The sequence below is a fragment of the Carettochelys insculpta genome, chromosome 1 (assembly GCF_033958435.1).
Source record: "Carettochelys insculpta isolate YL-2023 chromosome 1, ASM3395843v1, whole genome shotgun sequence".
In the NCBI taxonomy this organism is placed as follows: domain Eukaryota; kingdom Metazoa; phylum Chordata; order Testudines; family Carettochelyidae; genus Carettochelys; species Carettochelys insculpta.
Window position 1 is genome coordinate 334,413,363 of NC_134137.1, and position 24,562 is coordinate 334,437,924.

Consider the following 24,562-nt stretch of genomic DNA (forward strand, 5'->3'; position numbering starts at 1 on the left):
CAGATGCTCTGTCCACTGCAAACAAAGCTCTATGCTCTGCTCTTCCAGCCAGCTTTAAAGGTACAGGAGCCCTGGAAACTCCATAGCAGAAAATAAGAAGCATGCAAGCTTCCCAGACAGCACTTGTGTCTGCAGCCTGCTCATAGCCACTCCTTGCAGCCACTTCACGGCAATGGCAGCTGCTCACACCACCAGGGAGCAGGAAGAGGAGCCCCAGACACACCCCCAGCCAGGAGGGGGCATGCACTGTCCTGGATGGACCCCGAGGTCCAACACCTGACCAGCTTCTGGGCTGAGGATACAGCCTGCTGGACCTGGCTGCCAAAAGAAAGAATGCGCAGGCTAAGGCCAGGTCACAACTGCCCTGGCAGAGCAAGGACATCCTGCTTGGACCACGAAGCATGTCCAGGCAAAAATCAAAGTATCCCAGCAGGACTATACCCGGGCTCAGGATGAAGCCCACCACTCAGGGGCATGACAGCCCAGCTGCCCCTATTACCAGGACCTACATAATCTCCTTTGGGTGGAGAACACTCCCCCCACCACAAGCTTCCTGGACTTATGCCAGGAGCACCCCACACACACGCACACACAGAGATGGCGTCTCACCCAGGGAAGCAGCAGCGTGAGGTCAAGGGTGACACTGCATCCCTGGCCAGCAATGGAACCCTGGTCATCAGCCTGGAGTCATGCCCCTCCTCCAGCCAGGACACCTTCAGAGGCTTGATGAACATTTTCAAGGTCTCTGCTGGTGAGTACCCCATAGGCACACACCCCAGTGCCCCTGGGGGTGAGTGAGGGTGGGGCATGCCACAGTTCCCACCAGACTGGCTCTGGCAGGATCTCACCTGCAAACCCAGGACCTGCACATGTGCTGAAGGCAACATGGTCCACCCAGTCCAACCATGCAGCTACCAGGCAGAAGCACTGGCTCGCTGGCAGCCTTGTGGGAGGTAGAGAGGGCTCCAGGGCCATGGGTGGTGGGGAGAATCTGGGCCAAACCCCAGACACACCACTAGGGAACATGACCCTCAGCTCGCAGGCATGCCTGCAGGACACAGGCAGCACCCACACGCATGGACAGTGCCTTGAGCTGCATGAGTGTGGAGGTGGGAGGGACCTGGAGGCCATGAGGAGGGAAGGACTTACCATCTCCCCTCCAGCTGGACTGTTGGTAGGCCAGGCCAGCCCCATCTCTTTGCCAGGGCCAGTGCAGAGCTGGGCCAGAAGCCAGAGCCAAAGACAGAGCTGGGCACACCTGCAGAACTTCTGGTGCTGGGGTGCAGCACAGGTCCACGGAGGTGCAGGCAGCCACATGGACAAAGGGTCTGTCACTGGATCAAAGAGGACGAGGGGGGCCCTCAGGTGGGTCACTGACGTAATGGAGCAGTGGCTGCAGGCTGAAGAGGCACAGTGGGCAAGGGATTGGGAGTGACAGGTGCAGACATGGGACCAGCTGATGTTCTGACTGGACGGTGCCACTGCCATCTGGTGGGACTAGTTGGCCCAGCCACCCATGCCTACTGCCCTGCCCTGCCACCACTCCCCCTCCTCCAGCACCACCCCACTCCCACTGCTCCTGCTGCCCTTCTGCCACCAAACCTCCCCCCAGGCTTTCCTGGACCTCACCCAATGGATCCTGTCCTCATCCACACCCCAACCCGCAGCCCCCACACTCCTCCAGCTGTGCCTGACCCCTCTGCCCTGAAGGTCCCCCACTCCCCCAGCTGTGCCCAACCCTCCAGATCCCCAGAGCAAAACTTGACCCTGCCACAGCCCCTCCCTGCCCACACATCCCCATGCCACTGGCCCCTACCCAGACCCCATGGGGACCCAAACCCGCAGCAGGAAAGGATCCCACAGCCAGGGCCACTAGCAGTCCTGTTGTCCTGTGGGGTCATGGCCCACCACTCCCTGCCTAGACTGAGGCCTGCCACCCCCTGTTACAAGCCCCACCCACACTGTACAAAGTTTGGCACCACTGCACTGTGTAAATAGTCCTTTTTCTTTTTTTTTCTTTTCTTTTCTTTTGTTTTCTTTTCTTTTTTTGCACACACATTCATCTGTTAAAAGTAAACTTTTATTTATTCACAGCCCCTATGTCTCTAGTTATTAGAGAGGGGCCATGGGGGGAATGGGTGGGCAAATGGAGGGGACAAGGTGGGGTAGCAGCCATGAAAACCCCACAGGGATAGGAGGGGTGGGAGGGTTTGAGGGTTATTGGGGTCCCAGGGAGAATTGCTCCCGGAGATCCTCCTGGATGCTCAGCCCATCTCAGTGGGCATGGAATATGAGGGTTGCACCAGGCTCCTCCTAGTCATAGCCAGCAGGTGAGACCCCCGATGGGAACAAGGTCTCCCCTACTCCCTCCAGAAGATTGTGGAGGGCACAGCAGGCCCCCCACAACTTGGGGTACATTGCCCCCCCCCATGCTCAGGTGCATGAGTAAACAATGGAACTGGGCCTTCAGACAGCCAAAGGCATGCTCCAAAAGCAAGCAGGCCCAGTGGAAGCACATGATAAAGAGTTCCTCGGTGGGGTCCACGTGTCTGGTGTGGGACCACATGAGCCAGGACATTAGAGGGCAGGCGATGTCCCCCACCATACGAAGAGGCATGTCCAAGTATCCAAGCTCCTGGCAGGGGATTAATGTGCTCTCCTCCATCCTCCGGAAGAGGCTGGAGTTCCAGAGCACCCTCGTCTTGTGTGCCTGGCCTGCCCACCCAGCATCCATGTTGATGAAGTGCCCACGGTGGTCCACCAGGGCCTGCAGTATGATTGAGTGATACCCCCTTCTACTGATGAAACATGCTGTGCTGTTGCCTGGGGCATGGATGGGAATGTGGGTCCTGTTGATGGCCCTGAAGCAGTTGGCAAACCCCAGCACCTTGAATCCAGCCACTGCAGCATCTATATTACCCAGAAAGATGAGCCTTCTCAGCAGCAGGGAGCTGAGGCCCCCATGACCTGCAGAGGGAGAAGATTGGGGCACATGGGTGGGGGACTGGGGGACTGGGGGGTTGGGGTCCTTGGCCCCAGGGTTGTCCCCATCCCCTTCAGTCCACCCTGGCCTTTCAGTCGGCCCCCCATGCAACAGGGCTGTGAGCAGGTGGAACAGCATGGTCCCCTTGGGACAGGGCTTCCCAACTTCCTATTGTCCCTCTTGCAACTTTGCCCCTGCTCCCCCAGGATCCCCTGGGCCAGAAACCCATCACCCACTGGGTAGGGACTGCAGCCCAGGAGTGCCTTACCTGCATGAGGACGGCACTGATGGTGGATTTCCTCATGCCAAACTGGCTCTAAATGGATCGGTAGCTCTCAGGAGTAGCCAATTTCCAAAGGGCAATGGCTGGCTTCTTCTCCGGGGGATGGTGAGCTGGAGTTGGGTGTCCTCCCTGCAGAGGGTGGGGGGCAAGCCAGGTGCACAACTCTAGAAAGGTATCATTCCACATGCAGAAATTCTGGAGCCAGAGCTGGTCATCCCATTTGCCCATCACCATCCAGTCCCACCCATCTGAGCTGTTGGGGTAGCCCCACACATCCCTGATGACTCAGGGGCCTGGGCAGTGTTGCTGATGGACATCAGCGAAGACATGCTGCAGAAGCTGCAGCAGCCAGGGGTGTGGCCTAGCTAACTGGAAAGGCCAAAGTCTCTCTCAGTAAGCCTGGGAGCCCTGTACTAGCTTTGCTATCCCTCCAAGAGGTATGCAAGTCTCAATATGGGCAGGGAATGTGGGTCGAAGGAGGCCTTTTAAGTGTGGGGTGGGCTGTTGCTCCAGGAAAGACTTGGCATCCTTGCAACTCTGACTTCTGGGTCCTCAGAGCCTGCTCTGTTGATAGAGTGGTCAGGGAGTGTGGACGCTGTCTGTCAACAGAGGGCATTGATGGGGGAGCCTATATTAGGTGTGGATGTGTTCTGTAGACAGAGGTTCTGTCAGGAAATATCTATCAAAAGTGACTTCTGTCAACAGAACTCCATAGTGTAGACACAGCTCTAGGGTTCTTTGAGATGGTCAGCAAGAATGTGTACAAGAGGGAACCAATGGATATAGTGTACTTAGATTTCCAAAAAGCCTTTGATAAGGTCCCTCACCAAGGGCTCTTCAGTAGAGTAAGGTCATGGGGTGAGAGAGAAGGTCCTCTCATGGATTTGTAACTGGTTAAAAGACAGGAAACAAAGGGTAGAAATCAATGGTCAGTTTTCAGAATGCAGAGAGGACTCTAGTGGTGTCCCCGAAGGGTCTGCACTGGGACCAATCCCTTTCAACTTATTTATAAATGATTTCAAGAAAGCGATAAAAAATGAGGTGGCAAATTTTGCTGGTGATACAAAACTGCTCAAGGTAGTTAAGAACAAAGCGGACTATGAAGAGCTTCGAAAGGATCTCACAAAACTAGGTGATTGGGCAATAAAATGGCAAATGAATTTAAATGTTTATAAATGCAAAGCAATGCACATTGGAAAAAATAATCCTAACTTTACATGGAAACTGATGGGGACTAATTTAGCCATAACCACTCGACAGACATCCTGAAGTAATTGTGGATAGTTCTCTGAAAACACGCACTCGATGTGCTGCAGCAGTGAAAAAATCAAATCTTATTGCTTCCATATAAATGCATGGTGCACCCACACCTTGAGTAGTGTGCACAAATGTGATCACCTGATCTTGAAAAAAGATCTACTGGCATTGGAAAAGGTTCAGAAAAGAGCAACAAAAATGATTCGGGAATGGGTGCCATATGAAGAAAAATTAAAAGGACTGGGACTTTTCAGCTTAGAAAAGATGATTCAATGGGAGGCTATGATCGGGGTCTATAGACTCATGACAGGCATGGAGAAAGAGAATAAGGAAAAGTTATTTACTTGTTACCAGAATATAATAACTAAGGGTCACCAAATGAAATTAACAGGTAGCAGGTTTAAAACAAATAAAACAAAGTTTTTCTTCACACTGCTCACAGTCAATCTGTGGAACTCCTCACCAGAAGATGCAACGAAGGGTCCTGTGGCACCTTATAGACTAACAGAAAAGTTTAGAGCATGAGCTTTCGTGAGTTAACTCACTTCTTCAGATGCTGGTCCTGGAAATCTGCAAGGCCAGGTATAAATAGGCCAGAGCAAGGCTGGGGATAACGAGGTTAGCTCAGGCAGGCAGGCTGAGTTGTATTGTCATCAGTAGATCTGGAGGTGTGAACTCCAAGAGAGGGGAAGCTGCTTTTGTATTTAGCCAGCTGGCTTCCCCTCTCTTGGAGTTCACACCTCCAGATCTACTGATGACAATACAACTCAGCCTGCCTGCCTGAGCTAACCTCGTTATCCCCAGCCTTGCTCTGGCCTATTTATACCTGGCCTTGCAGATTTCCAGGACCAGCATCTGAAGAAGTGAGTTAACTCACGAAAGCTCATGCTCTAAACTTTTCTGTTAGTCTATAAGGTGCCACAGGACCCTTCGTTGCTGCTACAGATTCAGACTAACACGGCTACCCCTCTGATACTTCACCAGAAGATGTTATGAAGACAAGGATTTTATTAGTGTTCAAAAAAGAACTAGATAAATTCATGGAGGTTATGTCCACCAAACCTTATTAGCTAGGATGTATAGGAATGGTGTCCCTAGCCTCCATTTGTCAGAGGTTGGAAATGGATGAAAGGAGAGGGAGAAGTCAGTGATTACCTGTTCTGCTCACACCCTCTTGGGGCACCTGGCATTGGCCACTGTTTGACGATAAAATACTGGGCTAGATGGACTTTTGGTCTGACCCACTATGGCTGTTTAGATAGTCTTGCATGCACAGCTAGTGTAAATGCATTGCTGTCAGTTGGTGTATAGTTCTGATGGCTTTTTTTCCATTCTTTTAGCTGAGTGAGTGAAAGTAGCTTTCCTGAACCCCAGTCCTTTAAACCAGAAGCCATCTTCTCTCACACTACAGTGCTTTTTCCAATAGCTTTTATATTTCTGCTTTTTTATGCTATAACAAGCTGCTGACCTGTGACATTTAGGAATACTTCATAGACAGTCATTCCAAAAATATATGGAAAGCCTACCACTTCAGCCAGCAACCACTGAAAAAAATAAGACCCTTTTTCCAAATGTTAACACTACTCAGTGATTAATTGCAACATCATATGGTATCTCTGATACGGTTTCTTTCTGTTTATAAGTAAATAAGATTGGAATTCACTCACAGTCTCATAGGAAACGGCTGTTATATTACAAAAAATATAACTCCAATGTTTTAGGCTGAAATGAGATTTGCACTAAAAGTATGATTATAATCACTCCATTTCACACTGATGCTTGAGTTAGATGCAATATCTCAGAGAACGATTGAATTTTTGGTGTATTTATTTTGGTAAAATATTTGCTAAGTTTTTGCAGAGGATTATTTGAAATGTTCTGTTTTAGAGATTCTGCCCCGTGTCCTTTACACTTGTTTGGACTCTTCCAGCTGAAGAGTCATAATTCCCACAAATGTCAAATTACATAAGTACATGCACATTCGGAAAACATCCATCTGATAACATTCAGGGCATAGATCATTAACAGTGAAACACTATGCATGCATGGTGGGGAGAGGGAGTTATCCCTGCAAAAGTGTTTGGACTGTGCAGGAACTGAATGATGGTGGTTAGTACTTCTGCTGTCAGCATTTAGAGCCCAGTGTCTCTGTACTAAGCCAGCTCCAACAACGGGAACCCTTCAAATGCTGTTGCTTTGGAGGTAGTTGGCGAGGAAGCAGTGTCTGTGCCAAGGAACAAGTATATTGAGGGATCCCCAGTGTGGAGAGCTTTGATGGAGATTTTGATGCACTGCTACCTTAGTGGCAAGGCTCTGGGTTTCCCATTAGCACAGACTCCTGCTCATCACCCAATATCCCCACACATTCAGTGTTCCAGTTAGATTTCTTCTTTATCATAGTGTTCTTTGAATCACTCCTTTCCGCCTCTCCAACAGGGTTGTTCTTTGCCTCCTTTTCCTTCTCTTGCTGAAGGCAGTGGAATTAATATATACTAGCCAGTTCATTAAAGTATATATTGATTAATAAGTGTAAAAATAAATTCATACAGAACTACTTGCTCAAACAATCATATTACAGTTTGAAGCATTGCACTGTGGCACTTCAGAGAAAGAATGTTTTTATACCTTCAGTTTCCACCTTGGCTGTCTCCAGGTAATTGTCTCTGAAAAGCTCTGGCTAAGGAGCCTAATGGAAGAAATGTGTGTGAAGGTGGTAAATGGGAGACAGAAAATCATGGATAGTCATGAAATTCCTTTGGTGACAAGAATGAGTGAAAGAGGGAAAACTTGGCTGCCGCATCACCTCTCCATTTAACTGATTTCTGATGGAATATCAAATGAAGTAGTCACATGATTACAGTGTCTCTTTCTGGCAAGCCATGAATCTTCCTGTAAGAAAGCAATATGGGTTAGTAGAATAGAGGTGGTTCTCCACTCCAGCTGCATCTATTTCTTTTAGAAAACTACTTCATCAGGTTCTGTATAACACATCCTAAAGCATTTGGTGAGGTGTCATTGAACATCAGCCTAGAGATAGTGCCGATATAATCAGCAGAAGACCGTATTAAAGACTTGGTAGTTCTACATTTAGAGAGAGAAATGAGAGTGGTTTCAAGGTTTCATTTTCACAGCATTTCAAAAAGGCCTATTTTGTACCTCAAATATCAATGTGAATTCGAGATAAAAGATGAAGAGCTAATGGGGTATTGATAAGGGACGGACAGATGTGTTACCACTTCCAATTACACAAAAAGTAGGAGTTTTCCACTGAATACAAATGTAACAAAGTACTTTTTCACACAATGCACAGTCAGCCTGTGGAACTCATTGCCAAGGGATGTTGTGAAGCCCAAAAGTATAGGAGACATCTGTTAATGGCTACCAGCCATTGTGGTCAGGGTCAAAACATGATGCTCCATAAACCTCCAGCTGCCAGAAGCTAGACAAGAGAGTAGAACACTCAAAACTCTCCTGTTCTGTTCATTCTTTCTGCAACAAGAGCCAACAACCACTGTCAGAAAACAGGATGCTGGGCAAGATGCAAAAGAAATGTGTGGGAAGTACAGGGGGTCTCACACACATCCTAGTGTCGACACCCGCTCACTGTCCACCAGTGCCACACCACTTCAGGGGTATGTAGGGGCAGTCCTCTCCCTCCCCCAGAGCAGTACAGCACTCCTGGAAGAGGCAGGAGAGAGCAGGAGGGGGCAGGGCATGCACACATGTCTGGTACCCCTCAAAAACCCCACACCAGTCACCAGTGGCAAGACAGATCATTGGTCTGACCCTGTGTAGCCATTCTTTTGTTCTTGTGATATATTATTTGCGAATAGGATAGGATAAATTATTTGTGAATAGAATAAAAGAAGTAAATACTGTTAGTAACATGCAGGCAAATAAGGTAGCAAAAAAAGAGTCTTCTTGCAAGAGTTGGGCAAATAAGCGAATGATTTTCTACACTGTGCTTTAACATGCCCCTAATTGTGTTTGAAACTGCTCTTCCCATTGAGCTATGGTAGCCTTAAGGTTGTTACTTGAGCTTAAAAAAAATGAAATGAAAAAGATGCTTACTTATTCTGAGTTGTTCCCTGCTCTTTGTGGGGATACAAAGCACCAGTAAAATCATTGCCAGTAACTTGTTTTCTCGGTACACTTATCAGCATTCTGCTAACTTTTGTCACTCTGTAAAAACTTAATGAATGCATTGCCACTGAATAAAGGTTAAAAATAAACACCAGTAATTTTAGCTATCAACATTTGATCCTACGGGTCTCATCAGAAGTATTTGCTTTGTTCCTTTTCCTTGGATTGCCTACCGTGCAAGCACTAATTTGCTGAAGATTCAATCTGGCTGAAAAATGAGAAGGAAAAAAAAGGCAGCATTTGTGTAGAAAATACTGAAACAGCAAGACATGAAATAAAAAAAAATCTATTTTCTTTTGTGTGCTGAGTAATGCACATTCACTATAGTTTGTACCTCGGTTCAAAATAACTTTCAAATCCAATCCAGAAAACAGAGAACAATAGATTTGTTTGGTGCTTAGACAACAATAAACAAATAGACTAAGAGTATCACTGGCAAACACCTAAATGCATAAAATAAATACTTTTTGAAACTATCCAACCTGTAGAGTTAAAAGAGATATTAATAATGTGCCTACAATTATTTGCCAGAATTCAACACTCACTGACTTGGCAGAGTAATCTCCAGCTTGATTAGGTGTGAAACAAGACTGTAGGTTATGGTGAGCCTATGAGGTCCAGCCCGGAATTTGCACTACCATGGCTACGTCTACACGTGCAGCCAACATCGAAATAGTCTATTTCGATGAATAACGTCTACACGTCCTCCAGGGCCGGCAACGTCGATGTTCAACTTCGACGTTGCTCAGCCCAACATCGAAATAGGCGCAGCGAGGGAACGTCTACACGTCAAAGTAGCACACATCGAAATAGGGATGCCAGGCACAGCTGCAGACAGGGTCACAGGGCGGACTCAACAGCAAGCCACTCCCTTAAAGGGCCCCTCCCAGACACAGTTGCACTAAACAACACAAGATCCACAGAGCTGACAACTGGTTGCAGACCCTGTGCCTGCAGCATAGATCCCCAGCTGCCGCAGAAGCAGCCAGAAGCCCTGGGCTAAGGGCTGCTGCCCACGGTGACCATAGAGCCCCGCAGGGGCTGGAGAGAGAGCATCTCTCAACCCCCCAGCTGATGGCCGCCATGGAGGACCCAGCAATTTCGACGTTGCGGGACGTGGATCGTCTACACGGTCCCTACTTCGACGTTGAAGTAGGGTGCTATTCCTATCTCCTCATGAGGTTAGCGACGTCGACGTCTCGCCGCCTAACGTCGAAGTTAACTTCGAAATAGCGCCCGACGCGTGTAGCCGCGACAGGCGCTATTTCGAAGTTGGTGCCACTACTTCGAAGTAGCGTGCACGTGTAGACGCAGCTCATGTGTGATATCAGCTATGTTGGGGTGGGAAAGGGTCACAGACTGATTTCCATGTGTAGGGTTCATCTGTTTGGTCAAGGGAGGCGGTATTTCAAGATGGAGGACTGAGTATGAAAGTTTTGGAGACCTTAGTGCTGTTAGAGGCCTCTGGAGAGTTTGGTCACTTAAATGGGATTGGTGCATCTTTCACTAAGGGCTTCAAGAGGACAAGAAGAATTGTGTAGCTGAGTTCTTCCCTCAGCATAGTTGAAAAGACATATTTATGACAAGGCATCAAGTGGGGAAGTCATCAATAGATACTAAGTGGGATTATTATCAGCAAAACAGCACCCCCTGCACACTCAAAGCACATGGCTTTTAATAACTTCACATTTTTCACTAGTATAATATTGGCCTTATGTACACGAACTAATGAGATCCAGGTTAATATAAAGGTTTAACATCTGTTTTGGAACACACTGATATAAAATGGTAGGATGATTCTTGAAGCTCATTCTCATCGACGAGCTGTACTTCTGAGTCAGTGATTTAAATATATAGTACCCAGAGGGGAGAAAGTCACACAACAGTTCCAGAGTTACAGACAATGGTAAATAGCATGTGGTCATATATTTAGCAAATGATAATACAGAGCACATAAGAATGCAGAGCAGAAAATAAAACTCATTCCTTGGAGCTGGGAAGTTATTATTTGTTCAATGCCATGGCTGAGATAGTTTGGAGGAGGAGAGATTTTTCTGCCTTCCAAGGCCCTGTGAACAAATCATGATTCTGAATGATCAGACTTTTATTTACTAGATGACAAATAGATCATTATGTGAGCCCAGTCCTGCTCCTTCTGAGGTCAACAGGAGCAGCATTAACTCTTAAAAGAAAATATTTTTAAAATATTTTAAAATATAGTAATTACACATAATCAAATATCAAGTCAGGCCCAGAAGTAACACAAGATTTTTAAAAAATAATAAATTTGGAGGGTGTGATGCAGTTAGGGAAAACCATGATCTGTGCAGGGTGGGTGCACTTATGTTCCTTACAGAGTACGTGTGTAAGTTGCTGGGTTGTTCTCCCCACCTGTGCCTATAAATCTGTTTCAGACATGTGGCTGAGTGACATGCGGTACAAAGGCTGTAAAGTTGCCAGATCTGTAGGGCAGTGCCACCCTGTGACGGGGTGTATTAAGCCCTGATGCCCCCTACAGGAAACAAGAGGCCTTGCTAGTCACTACCTCAGAGAGAAGAGCAGAAAAGAGGTCCTCCTAGCTGGATACAGTGGCTGATTCTGTGGCAGCCAATCAAGACCCAGCAGCCAGGTATAAAAGAAGCTGCTGGGCTAAGGCCTGGCAATTTTTCTCAGGAGCTCAACCCTGGCAGATCTCTATGCTGTCTGGGAGACCAGGAGAACTTTGGACAGGTCCAAATGCGAGCTGAACTTAGACCAGGGCAAGGCCCACGCCCAGTGTCCAAAGACTGGCCACAAGCCTTACACAATAAGCAGCAGCACCCTGGATAGGGCTTGTCAAATCCTAGCCCCAGAGCCTTGGAAGAGATCAGGCAAAGACCCTGTGTCACTCCCCTTGCCACAGAGGGGCTCTCACAAGTGGGGGATCCCCATACAGACCCCCCCAGCCAAAGTCAATAAACTCTTCCAGCTCTTCAAGGTAGTGTTTCCCAATGGTCAGAGTAAGTTCTTCCCAGTTCATAGGGCAACATAGAATCTCAGTTAGAGGCAGCAGATGGGAGGTTAATGGATCCAGGCCCTCTCTCACCACTGTACCCCATTCCAGAGGCCTGATGGTGGGTGTACCTCCAGCAACTGAGACATTGGGGAAAACTCCCAGCTGACTCCCAGCTTCTGCTCACACACCAAGTAGCCATCACCTTCCAAGGTTGGCTTCCTGCCATTGGCTCTCCCACTACAGTTCAGGTCTCCATCTCTCCTCCCTGGCCCAGAGTTTGTCCTCTCCTGGGTGCCTCCAGTCCCCATGAGGCTGCTGAGAGTTTCTTCCTGTCAGCCCCAGTTCTCACTTCAGCTTGCCTGGAGCAGACAGTGCGCAACCTCTCCTTCCAGCCATCCACCCCACCTGAGCTGAGCTATTGGGATTTAAACCTATGCAGCTGAAGCACGCCCAGTAAGGCAGGAGAGGTGTGGCTTCCTCAGCCCTCCAGGCATTTTAAACTCCCTCTTGTCCAGTGTGGGGTGAGTGAGCCCCATCACAGGGTGCTTTTGATTTGCCTTTTGATTTTTGGGCCTTTAGAACCGTCACTTTTTCATTCTTTTTGCCCACAAACCAGGAGAGCTAGAAACTCTCCGGTGTAAATGTAAAGCAGATGATAGTCATAAAAGCTGGTAGCTATGTAGGTAGGACTACACTGTGTCCCCAGATTAGCCCATACCTCTTTGTAATTTCTAGGACCATGCTATGATCTCCCAAGAGAAGAGCAGGGGAGCATTGTAGCTCATGGCCTCAGCTTGTCCTGATGGTTTGGGTCTCATTAATGTACTGTTGGTCTATGAACCCATGAGAATGTTGGAGGGGTGGATCCAACAGCTCTGCCCAGACTCCATTTCTCCTCACTCATACCACACCTACTTATTCAGGGTCAGGGGAAAATAAGGCCCAAAGCTATGTTTGCACTGGAAGATATACGGTCCAGCTGCAGTAAACAGACGTGTGCTAGCTCTTATGGGCTAATGGGCTAAAAACAGAGGTGCAACTATGGCAGTCCAAGCAGTGCATGAAGAGCTAAGCCACAGGAGCACATACCTAGGGTCTTCGATGGGGTCTGACTTGGGGAAGTAGCCTGCCCCACCACTCACACAGCCATTGCTACACTGCTAGTTAGAGCACTCTAGCTTAATGAGATTTGGCTAGGGCATGTGTATTTACTTGGAAATGACACCTTTCCAATTCAGTGTAGAAATACCACACAATCCAGGTACCAGTGCAGAGAAACAGGGATGCCCACACTTCCATGCCTGGATTTTTCAGCCAGTGTAGCTCTGTGGGAAAATTCAATGTGCAAAATTTAAAAATCAATATGGCTCTCTTTAGGCTGTGCCTACACTAGATTCTGCTTTTCAAATTGGGATGCAAATGAGGGAAATTGAAAACGCAAATGAAGTGCTGATTTACAAATCTTCATTTGCATAATCTCTTCTGATCACATTTTCAGAAGAGAATTTTTGGGGGAAAAACAGTGCAGATGGGGTTCTTTTGAAAGAAACCTTTTTATGAAAGAACCCTGTAAACCTCATTTTTTTCAGGAATAAGGCTATGGCCACACTAGCTCCTTCTTTCGGAAGGAGAATGTTAATGAGGTGCTTCAGCAGATGCTAATGAGGTGCTGCCATGAATATGCAGCACCTCATTAGTATAATGGTGGCACATGCACTTCGAAAGTGCCTCTTGCAAGATACACTTTGCCAATGTAGCCGGGGTCCTTTTGAAACAACCCCCTGATTTCAAAAGCCATAGCATAACAGTTTATGCAAAAAAGGGTTGTTGTTTTTTAAAGAACCTCATCTACACTGCTTTTTTTTCAAAAATTCTCTTTTGAAAATGCATTCAGAAGAGATTATGCAAATGAAGTGTGAGATTTGGAAATCAGCACTTCATTTGCATTTTCAGTTTCCCTCATTTGCATCCCAATTTCAAGAGCAGAAAGTAGTGTAGACCTAGCCTAAGAGTGTGTCTAAACAGCAAAATTATTTCAGAATCATGGCTGCTATTCCAAAATAACTTTGCAAGTGTCTATACAGCAAAACCGCTCTTTCAAAATAATTTTGAAATAGAAGTTGGCTTATTTTGAATTCTGTAGACCTTGTTCTATGGGGAATTGTGACTATTCCAAAATAGATATTTTGGAATAGGGGCTGTATAGACAGGGAATAAGGGCTGTTTTGAAATAAGTTATGGTGCTTCTAATGTCTCTAATCAGAAATAGGCTCTACTAGCTGCGGATGCTCTATTCCAAAATAGTTAAGTACTACTTCAATATGCATTTTGTACGTAGATGTGCTATTTTGAAATAAGCTGTTCTGTAAAATCCTTTTCCAAAATACTGCTGCTGTGTAGACATAGCCTTATATTTCTCCAGACACTGAGCAGAGGACAAAATTTTCTCTACCATCCTATATGCAGGAGAAGAAATACCATTGGACAAAGCAGGAAATAAAAGTGCTATATTTTTGCTATAGAGAAACTTTATACTTGAGTTAACTGAGGTAACAACTCACTCCATCTCACCTTTAAAATAATGAAATAAATAACAGAAGCAATAGGTACAACTCCATCCCCTGAAATTTCTTTTTTCCCTCCTAACATCACAAGACTATCCAGAACTGCTGGAGAAGAACTGTCAGGCTGTGAAATTAGCCTCTGCAAAACAAAAAAGCAGTCATGCTGCACTTTAAAGACAAACAAAATAACTCAGTAGGTGATGAGCTTTTGTGGAACAGACCCACTTCTTCAGCTCATAGCCTTGCCAGAACAGACTCAATGCATAAAGCACAGAGGTCCAAAAATTGTTATCAAGGCTGACAAATCAGAGGAGCAGAGGGGGTGGGAGGGTTAAAAGTCACATAAAACATCAACACACACACACACACACACACACACACGTACTAGTCCCTCTGCTCATCTGATTTTTGGACCTCCATGCTTTATATATTGTGTCTGTTCTGGTAAGGCTATGAGCTGAAGAAGTGGCTCTGTCCCACGAAACCTCATCACATAATAAATTATTTTGTTAGTCTTTAAATTGCTACGTGACTGGTTTTCTTTTGTTTGGATAGAATACAGACTAGCACTGCTATCTTTCTGTCACTAGCTTTTGCAATGTGCGTTACAATAAATGATTTGCCAAACCATATCTTGAAGGTGATAGCTTTTCACGTTTGGGGACTCACAAAACTCCACAAACAATTCCACATGTCTTTAACCACTTGGAATTTTTTATGGCCCCTGGAAAAATGAATTTAAAACTTGACATTGATAGCAAAGTAAAATAAGGCGGGTGGTCCAAACCTGGTCCTTTTCACATTTGTCCACTTCAGAAAACCCCCATGCAATTTTATGTGATTAAACATGACCTCCTCACATGCCCAGAGAGGGATTTGCAAGGCAGAGTTGAAGTGTTGGCTGAATTTTCCTGGGGAAGTTTAAATAGCACCTTCGTGCTCTATGGTAACTCTCCAAAATAATAAATATTTCTTTGAACTCACATAGCATCTTGAGTCCAAAGATCTCAAATTGCATTCCAAAATTGGGTCAGTTTTTCTTAATGCTACCAGTCCTTTTACAGGCCTCAGAGACACACATCATTTGTTAGACAGGAGTTAGTTAGACTATATGTATTTCACTAAATAGACGAGTTTATATGATAGTATGAAATATTAAGCACAGTTTGATATCGCTCAGCTCACTAATTAACATGTTGTGCATTTAGTGATGTTTATTGCTTTATTTTCTACTACAGCCCCGTTCTGAATGCTTGCACCCTGTGACTATTATAGTAGAGCCTTAGAGTTACAAACACCTCAGGACTGGAGGTACTTTGAATCTCTTCAATAATCATGGTTCTGAACAAAACAATGTGGTTGTTCTTTCATAAGTTTGTAACTGAACATTGATTTAATGCAGCATTAAAATTTACAATGCAGAAGAAAAATACAGCTTCTAACCATCTTTATTTAAATTAATCAAGAACAGAAATGTTTTTCTTACCTTGTCTAATCTCTTCATTAACTTTCCCCTTGTTATTTACTAGTTTATGGTTAACACACTACTGTACATTAATTTGCTTTATTTATTTATTTATCTCTCTCCTTCTGCTTGATTACATACTTGCACTTCCAACTGAGGTGTGTGGGTGACCAATCAGTTCATTAATTTGGTGTTCATAATGCTAAGTCTCTACTGTATCTCTTCCCTCATCAAACTTTTCAGAAATAGAAACAGAACTTGATCATGAAATAACTGGTTCTGACTGAAAGTTTTGGGAATATGCTGCTTCCTTAAAATAAAATTATCTGGACACACATGTCTCTGCCATCCTTAGAAAGAACTAATCCAAAATATCAATATAATTATAAGCAACAGGAACAAGGCAATTAGGTTACCTGCCATAGACTTCCTAGTGAAAGACACTTAAACTGTCTGTGCCCTAGTAACATGGCATTAATAATACTTAGTAATATTAATTTTTATCACCCACAACTGTCTGCTTTGCACTTACAGATTGCAAACTTTTTATGGTAGTCACTGTGTCTTGGGTCATGTCTACACTTACTAAAAACTTCAGAATGGCCATGCTAATGGCCAAATCGAAAAATACTAATGAGGCACTGAAATGCATATGCAGCGCCTCATTAGCATGCCGCCAGCCGTGGCACTGGATTGCTCACCTGCAGCTCGTCTACATGGGGCTCCTTTTCAAAAGGACCCTGCCAACATTGAAATCCCCTTATTCCTATCAGTGCCATGGCCAGTGGCATGCTAATGAGATGCTGAATATGCATTTCAGCACCTCATTAGTATTCTTTGATTTGGCCATTAGCATGGCCATTTTGAAGTTTTTAGTAAGTGTAGAGATAGCCTTGATGTCTATATTTACAACACCTTGCAAATTGGGTCTTGATTTCAGCTGGTAACTACTATAATAGTAGTTATTGATCAAAATTACAGAGCAAATTTTAAAAACAGAAAAATTTATAGAAAATAGAAAAAGTCTGGCTGCCAATTGGCTGGCTGCCAATACAGGTTTGCAAAATGGGAGAGAAATCTTCCTGATTGAAAATTGGTTATTGAATAAAATTGATTATTTTAATTGAAAGGGACAGGTATGTGTCCTTTAAATGTACCTTTATAAGGAAATGGTTAATAAAATGAAACTTAAAACTCCATTTTACAGTGGACAAAATACTGAATCAGTTAGAACTCATATGAACAGGAGAAAAAAAAAGCATTCAGCTCAGGAATACTATATAATCACTTCTCAGTCAAGATCTCCTCAGGAATTTACCTTGCCTCAGAGCACATCTCTTCTAATGAGCCACCTCTTCATGTTCTGTGGAAAATGTGGAAATCTTGCGACTACTGGTGCAATTAATTTCCTATCTCTTTAATGAAGAAATCATCGAACCCCATCCATTTGCTGTAAAATATCGCTTCCTCACAATCGCCTTTATCCTCCCACCATGAATTCTGTTTTGTTATTTAAAAGCATCAGATGTGTTCCAGTGTATCAGAATGAAACTGAAATGGATAGAATCATTTAAATCTTCCTCCAATGATGTTTTCAGCATAAGAACAAATGAAACCCAGTAGAGATGTTGCAGTTTCCTAAATTAATGGCAGTGTGAGCATCACTGAAAGCTTCCTCCATCCGAGAAATCACTCTTCCACACAGCAGAAAGCATCTTTGAAGGATTAGAACTCCTTGTTAATGAATTTTCCAGTTCAATGTTTTATGTCCCATATATAAAGAAGACAGCTAATATGATTATGTGCATGCACATGCTAGAGATGAAGCATGGCTAACAGGAATTGCTTTCATAAAGCTACAATTGGAGGCTTTCTAAGAAGATAGCACTGATATAAATGTGCTGAAATTCTGATATGATACTATGGAGAATAGTGTTTTCATTCATAATTCAATTGTGGAGACAACAAATTATTAAGAAATCAAAGCAATTGTTTAGAAAGGATTTTTGTATGCATTATACATCGCACCAGCCTTGAACCACGTAGATAAAAGACAGGGTTTGGGACATTTAATCTCTTCCAGCATGTAACCAGTTTAGCTGTGTGGACCATGATTCTTGACTGCTACAAAAATAAAAGTATATTTTCTCATTTCAGATCTTGATAAAATTCCATATGGGAGAGAGAACTAACACTGAAATATTGGGAAGCATGCAACACTATATGCTTTATTATAACAATGCAACTTGTAAGGAGACAACCTTCCATTTTTAAGACACTACCAGAATTGTAATGGCCTAGGGTCCTTTTGGCTTTAAATTTCTTCATGGTATAACTTAATTTAGGTTTTTTCTGTGTTATTAAAAGTTTATTTGACATCACTGGTATAGGGAAATATAAGATCTGTGACATTTTCAAAATTACCAAAATTTGACTTGTGTGTTCAAATGCAGGTCTGAGCTGCTAAGTACATTAGGTGCTTTTGAAAATCTGACCCCTACAGTCACTGAAAAGTCAGACACATCCACACACATGAAGTATAAATGAAGCCCTGCTGGTTTACCTTGGCAGAATGACTTAGCAACTACCCTGAATGAGGTCTAGTCCCCATGTTTCAAAACTCTACTCAGTGCAGAAGGTAGGTGTAAGGATTAGACCCAAATTCAGCTGAGCCTGGGACACCTACTCATAGGTAGCACTATAGAAAGTAGGTGCTGCAGGAAGTGCTACTCTATACACTCAGTGTGATGGAGAGACACATCTCATAGAGCTGGAAGGGACCTTGGGAGGTCATCAAGTCCAGTCCACTGCCTTCTCTGCAGGACCAAGGACCATCCCTGACTGATGTTTTTTTAATCCATTTGCCCAGACCACTACATGGCCTCTTCAAAGATTGAACTCACAACTGGAGGTTTAGCAAGCCAATTCATGAACCATTGAGCTATCCCACCCCCTGATCTACTGATGGGCCAGGCATCCTATTTAACCCCAGGGGTTGCCCCAGGAAGTTGTCAGGGTAGTTGCATAGACTTTAACTTGTTGCAGTGCCAGATGTTAGTTAATTTCTAGTCTTTGCTCCCAGGCTGATTCTGACCTTGCTTCCTTATTCTATCTTGGTACTGCTTCAGCTCCAACCTGCTGCTTGGCAACAACGGTCCCTGATGTGCAGACCTCAGCACAGCTGTCATTGTAAGGCCAGATAGCATACTCCTGGTCTCCTACAGCAGGTATCATTAGCTGATCGTAGCTCTCTAGTTATGCACCAGCCCGGCACTAGAACTAATCAGCACAGGCCTCTTCAAATTTCACCACTTGAAAATGGCTCCCATGGGATTTTATGCAAGTTGAGGTATATTGGTGTGAGGCCCTGTGCCTCAGTTGATCCCTGACATGCTGTTTCCTTCCTCTTGGAGTCAGTGGAGCTGGCTTCATGGCAGTTTAGAGTCTCTTCCACCAGGAAAATTCTCTGTAGAGTCCTGTGTGGATACAACATTTATATCCACAGAGCTGCAGGGCTGTACTGGTAATCACAATGATGAAAGCAGCAGTGTGTGGAGCTGGCATTTGAAGGAACCAGTGCCCCGTGTGGGCACCTCCTCTGGCGTGGCTGTATCACTCCCAGCCAATTTAATGGAATAGGCACCGAGTTCGCTGGCAGCTGTCCATGGTCCTGTTAGTTTCTGCAAACAGCTCACATATTCCTGGACAGAAGTTCCTTCTACACAGAGGTCTGCATCTCCTGTCCGAGACCGTGTGAGCTACTGTTTGGAGTGTTACAGCCAGAAACTAGCCACTTGGAACCGGACTAAAAGATTGAAGCATTGAACAAAAATTCGCCCTAGGTGTTTGTTTCTCAATCAAATCTGTCATGCAGCCTGCAGTTCAAATAAATACAGCGGATGGGAGGCCATATTACAATTATTCCTGTGGCCATAAAATCACAGAACAAGGGTAAGGCAGCAATATACAAGAAATGCCAAAGTTTCTTAGACTTACAGATGAAGATTAAGTATACCTTACCAGCAGGTGATGTCTGGCTGAGCTATTGCTGTTTTATAGCTCTTCACAGCCAGACTTTCTTAGAGGCAGTGTAGTGAGCATAAAGCTTGAAATAGGATACCGGTGATATGGGTTCCATTCTCAGCTCTGGTACTGGCCTGCTGAATACCTTGGGCAAGATACTTCACCTCTGTTTCTTTATATTTAAAATGGCTCTACTGATGATTGCTTCCTTGGTAGTTTACCTTGAACTCTATGGATGAAAAACCACTACATAGGAACTTGGTGCTTAGTGATAGCAAACTGTCAGCTAAAATTTTCTGTTAGAATTTCTATATATATTTTTCTAAATAGCCTTTCTCTACAAGATTTTAGAAATACACTTTAAGTAGATAAAATACTGTAAAGAAATATATAGCCTTAAGTTCCTTAAAATTTTTACTGTCATATTTGTAGGAAAGGGAACACTTACCTTAATGATCTTGCTGTCTGCCAGCTGAAGACATTACTGTTATTGCTATACCTTCATTCAAATTGCCCCTGGGGTTACGAGTTAGAAAAAGCTCTAACTTCTGAGTGCTGGTGAGAGTCTACAGTCTTTCCTGTCTGCCATCTGTCTTCTGTGTTCATAGGCAGGAGTTCATAGTATGTATCTTGTGCTCCATGTGGAACACTGTTGCCACTCTTGCCTTTCCTGAAGTTTTAGGTACACTTCAGCCTTCCCCTTCTATTGTGAAGGCCTCCTCTTTTCTCCAATATGTCTCAGATATTTAGAATTTCAGGAAGTAGAAGATGGAAGGAAGCAATTTTTGGGGGTGGGGGAACAATCTTGTAGGGCAAGGAGATAACGATCAAATGTTATGGATGGAAGCAAATGACAATTCCGCAGTTTTAGATTTGTGTATATATATACTGCTCAAAGAATGCCAGACTTCCATTCTACATAATACATCCTTTCCTTATGAATGTAGGTCTTCTTTTCTTTTCTTTCTGTACCCCTCAGCCTAAATTGTTACCATTGTCTGGTCTTGCAGCTTTGAGTTGTAATATCTCACAACTGCATAGTTCTGCTGAAGAGTGTGGGGCATTCAAAAAAAAAAGGTATGTAAGCTGTAAGTCCTTTATCTCTTTGTACCTTTCGTTGTGTGTTTAAGCAAATCAATAACAAAAGTAGAGAAAAGTCTCCACTAACTCTATGGACCCAGTATAGTATAGCTAGAGCCTGATTCTAGAAGTTCTGAGCATCAAATGCTCCAAGTTTAAGAAAACAATCAAGCCTCAAAATTATACTAGGAATCTCTTGAAATGTTGGCCCTCATCCTAAAATCTTAGCTTCTGACTCTTTATTTGATGAGAAACATACTTTTTTCACAGAGATATTGTAAAAATTAATTAGTTAATCCTCCTACAAGACATGAAACTCCTTATATGTTGTTCTTCCATCAAATTTAAACCCACTTAATTTTCTCAGCAGATAGCAATTAATTGATATATTAAATATCAATTTAACATATATTGTAGTTTATCATATTTTTATCCCAGAAAACAAATTAACAGCCAGAGAGGTTTAGAGTGCTGAAGAGAATGGCCACTGTCACTATTTCTAATATTTGTGTGTTCAGTACATTTCTACTTATCAGAGTATCATATATTATTGAATCAATGGCCGTGTCTACACTAGCCCCAAACTTCGAAATGGCCATGCAAAAGGCCATTTCGAAGTTTACTAATGAAGAGCTGAAATGCACATTCAGCGCTTCATTAGCATGCGGGCGGCCGCGGCACTTCGAAATTGACACGGCTCGCCGCCGCGCGGCTCGTCCCGACGGGGCTCCTTTTCGAAAGGACCCCGTCTACTTCGAAGTCCCCTTATTCCCATCATTAGCATGATGGCAGCCACATGAAATTCAAAGCGCAGACTTTGTATTGCAGATTTTCAATGTAGATGGGGGCAGCTTTGAAATAAGCACCCCACTTTGACATTCCCTTACTCCCACAAAACTAGATTGGAGTAAGGGAGTGTCAAAGTGGGGCACTTATTTCGAAGCTGCTCCCATCTTCACTGGCAATCTGCAATTTGAAGTCTGCACTTTGAATTTCACGTGGCTGCCATTATGCTAATGAGGCACTGAATATGCACATTAGCACCTCATTAATCTGTTTCAAATTGCCTCATTGCCATGCCATCTCCAACAGGAGGTGGCACATGCAAAAGCAGCCAGAAAGAGTAATGAGTCTACTCTACAACCTTAGCTAACAAGGAGCTATATTTTAGCTCATGGGGTAGACCCTCATGTACTAAGCTCTAGAAGTCCCATGTTCAATCCTTGTGCAGATAGCCAGGAAGAGCCAGTGTTACACAGTGCCGTTTTTCTGCAGACACAATGAACTTTCCAGAGGCAAAGCATGTCTTTGCTCAATTTGGCTACATCTACACTACAGCGATCTTTGGAAAGAAGCTCTTCCACAAGACCTCTTCCAAAAGAGCTTCTTTCAAAGAGTGCGTCCACATGCAAAAAAGCATATCAAAAGTGATCTGCTCTTTCGAAAGACAGCGTCCACACAGCTCCCACTCTTTCAAAAGACTGGGCCAGGGATCGAAAATAAAGACTGTTCTTTCAAAAGAAGGGCCCTGAGGAGTGTCTACACAATTTTTTTTTGAAAGAAGCTTTCGAAAGGGTCACTCTTTCTGAAATGGGAAAGGAGGAGTGATTTTGAAAGGAGAGCCACATTCTTTCGGTTCCTTTTGAAAGAACGCTTTTTGTGTGTAGATGCTCCATGGGCTCTTTTGAAAGAGTCCCCTTCTTTAGAAACAAACCTTTCGAAAGAACTTGCTAGTGTAGCCTTTTTGCATGCAAAGAAGGTTTGCATGTGTAAAGTTTGTTGGCACACACAAGTGACTGTGCGAAGAACTGAATGTATGATCACATATCATATAAACAATCATACAGCGGAAATGTGCCCATTCTAAACTCACTTACATAGTCTTGTACAAGTAACTCTACTGACGTCAGTAGTTTTATTTCAGATTTATGCCAGTTTAACAGAGAACCATCAATGCAATAGTTTTCTAACATATAGCTGAAAGCACCTTTGGTCGTCTTTAATTCTGGCCCTCATTTCAGTAAGTGGATCTGAATGGTGAGAAGGTGAGATATTTAAAGAGAAAATTATTCATTTTACAAAATGTTACTTGGAACCAGTAAGAAAAAAAATCTGTAAAGGTCAGTGTTCTCAGCATGTGTGCACGGCTCTCACTGGAGAGTATTCATGTGCATAGGACAAGTCAGGGAGGCTGCCCCAGACCCCATGCTTTGTGAAGCACTCTGGCAGCTGCCTCACTTGTTCTCTGGACTCAGGGGTGCCTGGGGGATAACTGGGGAGGTCTCACATGGGACAGCAATAAGGATTGACCCCTCCAACAGCAGCAGGAGCCAGAGAAAGCCAACAGCCCCAGCTGCGGGCTTGCCAGCTGCCTATCTCCCAGCCCACCACAGCAGCATAAAACAGAGTGCCTGGTTCTCAGGGTGCTCCATTTCCCACTGCTGCAGTAAAGTGCTGCCTAGCAGGCTGGGAGAGGGTGGCAGGGTGGAGCAGAGAAGGTTGCTGGGTTGTTTCAGTTCCTTCTGCCATGGTGAATGTAGAAGAGGGGGCCTATGCCAGGCCTCCCAGTAGTACCCCAGCTTACATTGCCCAGGAAAGGGGGCTTGGGCAAGGTGGTGGAGCAGGGACTGTGCAGGAGCAGGGCAGGGGTGGAGTAGAGGTGCACCAGTGGCAGGTCCTGCAAAAGGGAGCAGGAAATTACCCTGTGCTCTGCTCCTGAAGAATGAGGTGGGGGTTGCCCCAGTAGGGACAGCCCAGCTCATTGGGTACATCTATACTGTAAAACATCTTTGCAGCAGTGATTCTCAGAGCCTGGCTCAACTGATTCTGTCTTGTGCAGCCCACATTACAAAGCTGAAACAAAAATATAAATGTCCCTTCTTGGGAGGAAGCTCAGATTCTGAGATTCATCTCCCTTGACAGATCTCAGCACCTGGGCTCCAGCTCCAGCAGGAATGGCTCAACTGCTATTTTTAGCCTTGAAGAACGAGCCTGAGCCAGTTGGCCCAAGCTCTGGCATTTGCTGCCACACTTTTTTTCCAGTGTACACATACCCTTAACAACAATAGCTATTGTGCACACTAATTGAGCACTGTGCAGACCTACATCTGTGTAAGGAAAATTAGAAAGTGATGGCAGATGACACTGAATAAATGATTAGGAGTAAATTTTCCATGTTGTGAACAGGAGGAAGGAACACACAGGTGTTGTTAATGGTCTTTTCATATATTACTCCCACACACTGTTCTTTGAAATTGTAGCACTGAAAAACATTATTAAGTAGGTTACAACTGATATCTGATAACAGCAGAAATGCTGTATTAATTCCAGGGTCAATTTTTGTTATTTGTTATGTTTTACAAATCCAGATCATTTGTAGTCTAACCTCTTGGTTTGGCATATTTTTATTATTAATTATTAAAATATTAATTAATTAATATTTTTATTCTTTAATTTTGCAATTTGTTTTATGTTCACTCTCCTGTCATTTTTCTCTTGTATACTATGGCTATGTCTACACTACGGCGATCTGTCAACAGAAGTTACTGTCAGAAGATACCTCCCAAAAAAACTTCTGTTGACAGATTGTGGCGACACACTTAAGTGGATTGCTCTGTTGATCTGATCTGTCAGGAGAGAGCAGCTGGACTGCCCAGCAGCTCTCTCGACAGAACAGCCAAACAGAAGCACAGCAGACAGGGCTGCCCAGGCTACGTCTGCGTCGGCAGCCTCTGTCAACAGAGGTCACTGTTGACAGAGGAACATCAGC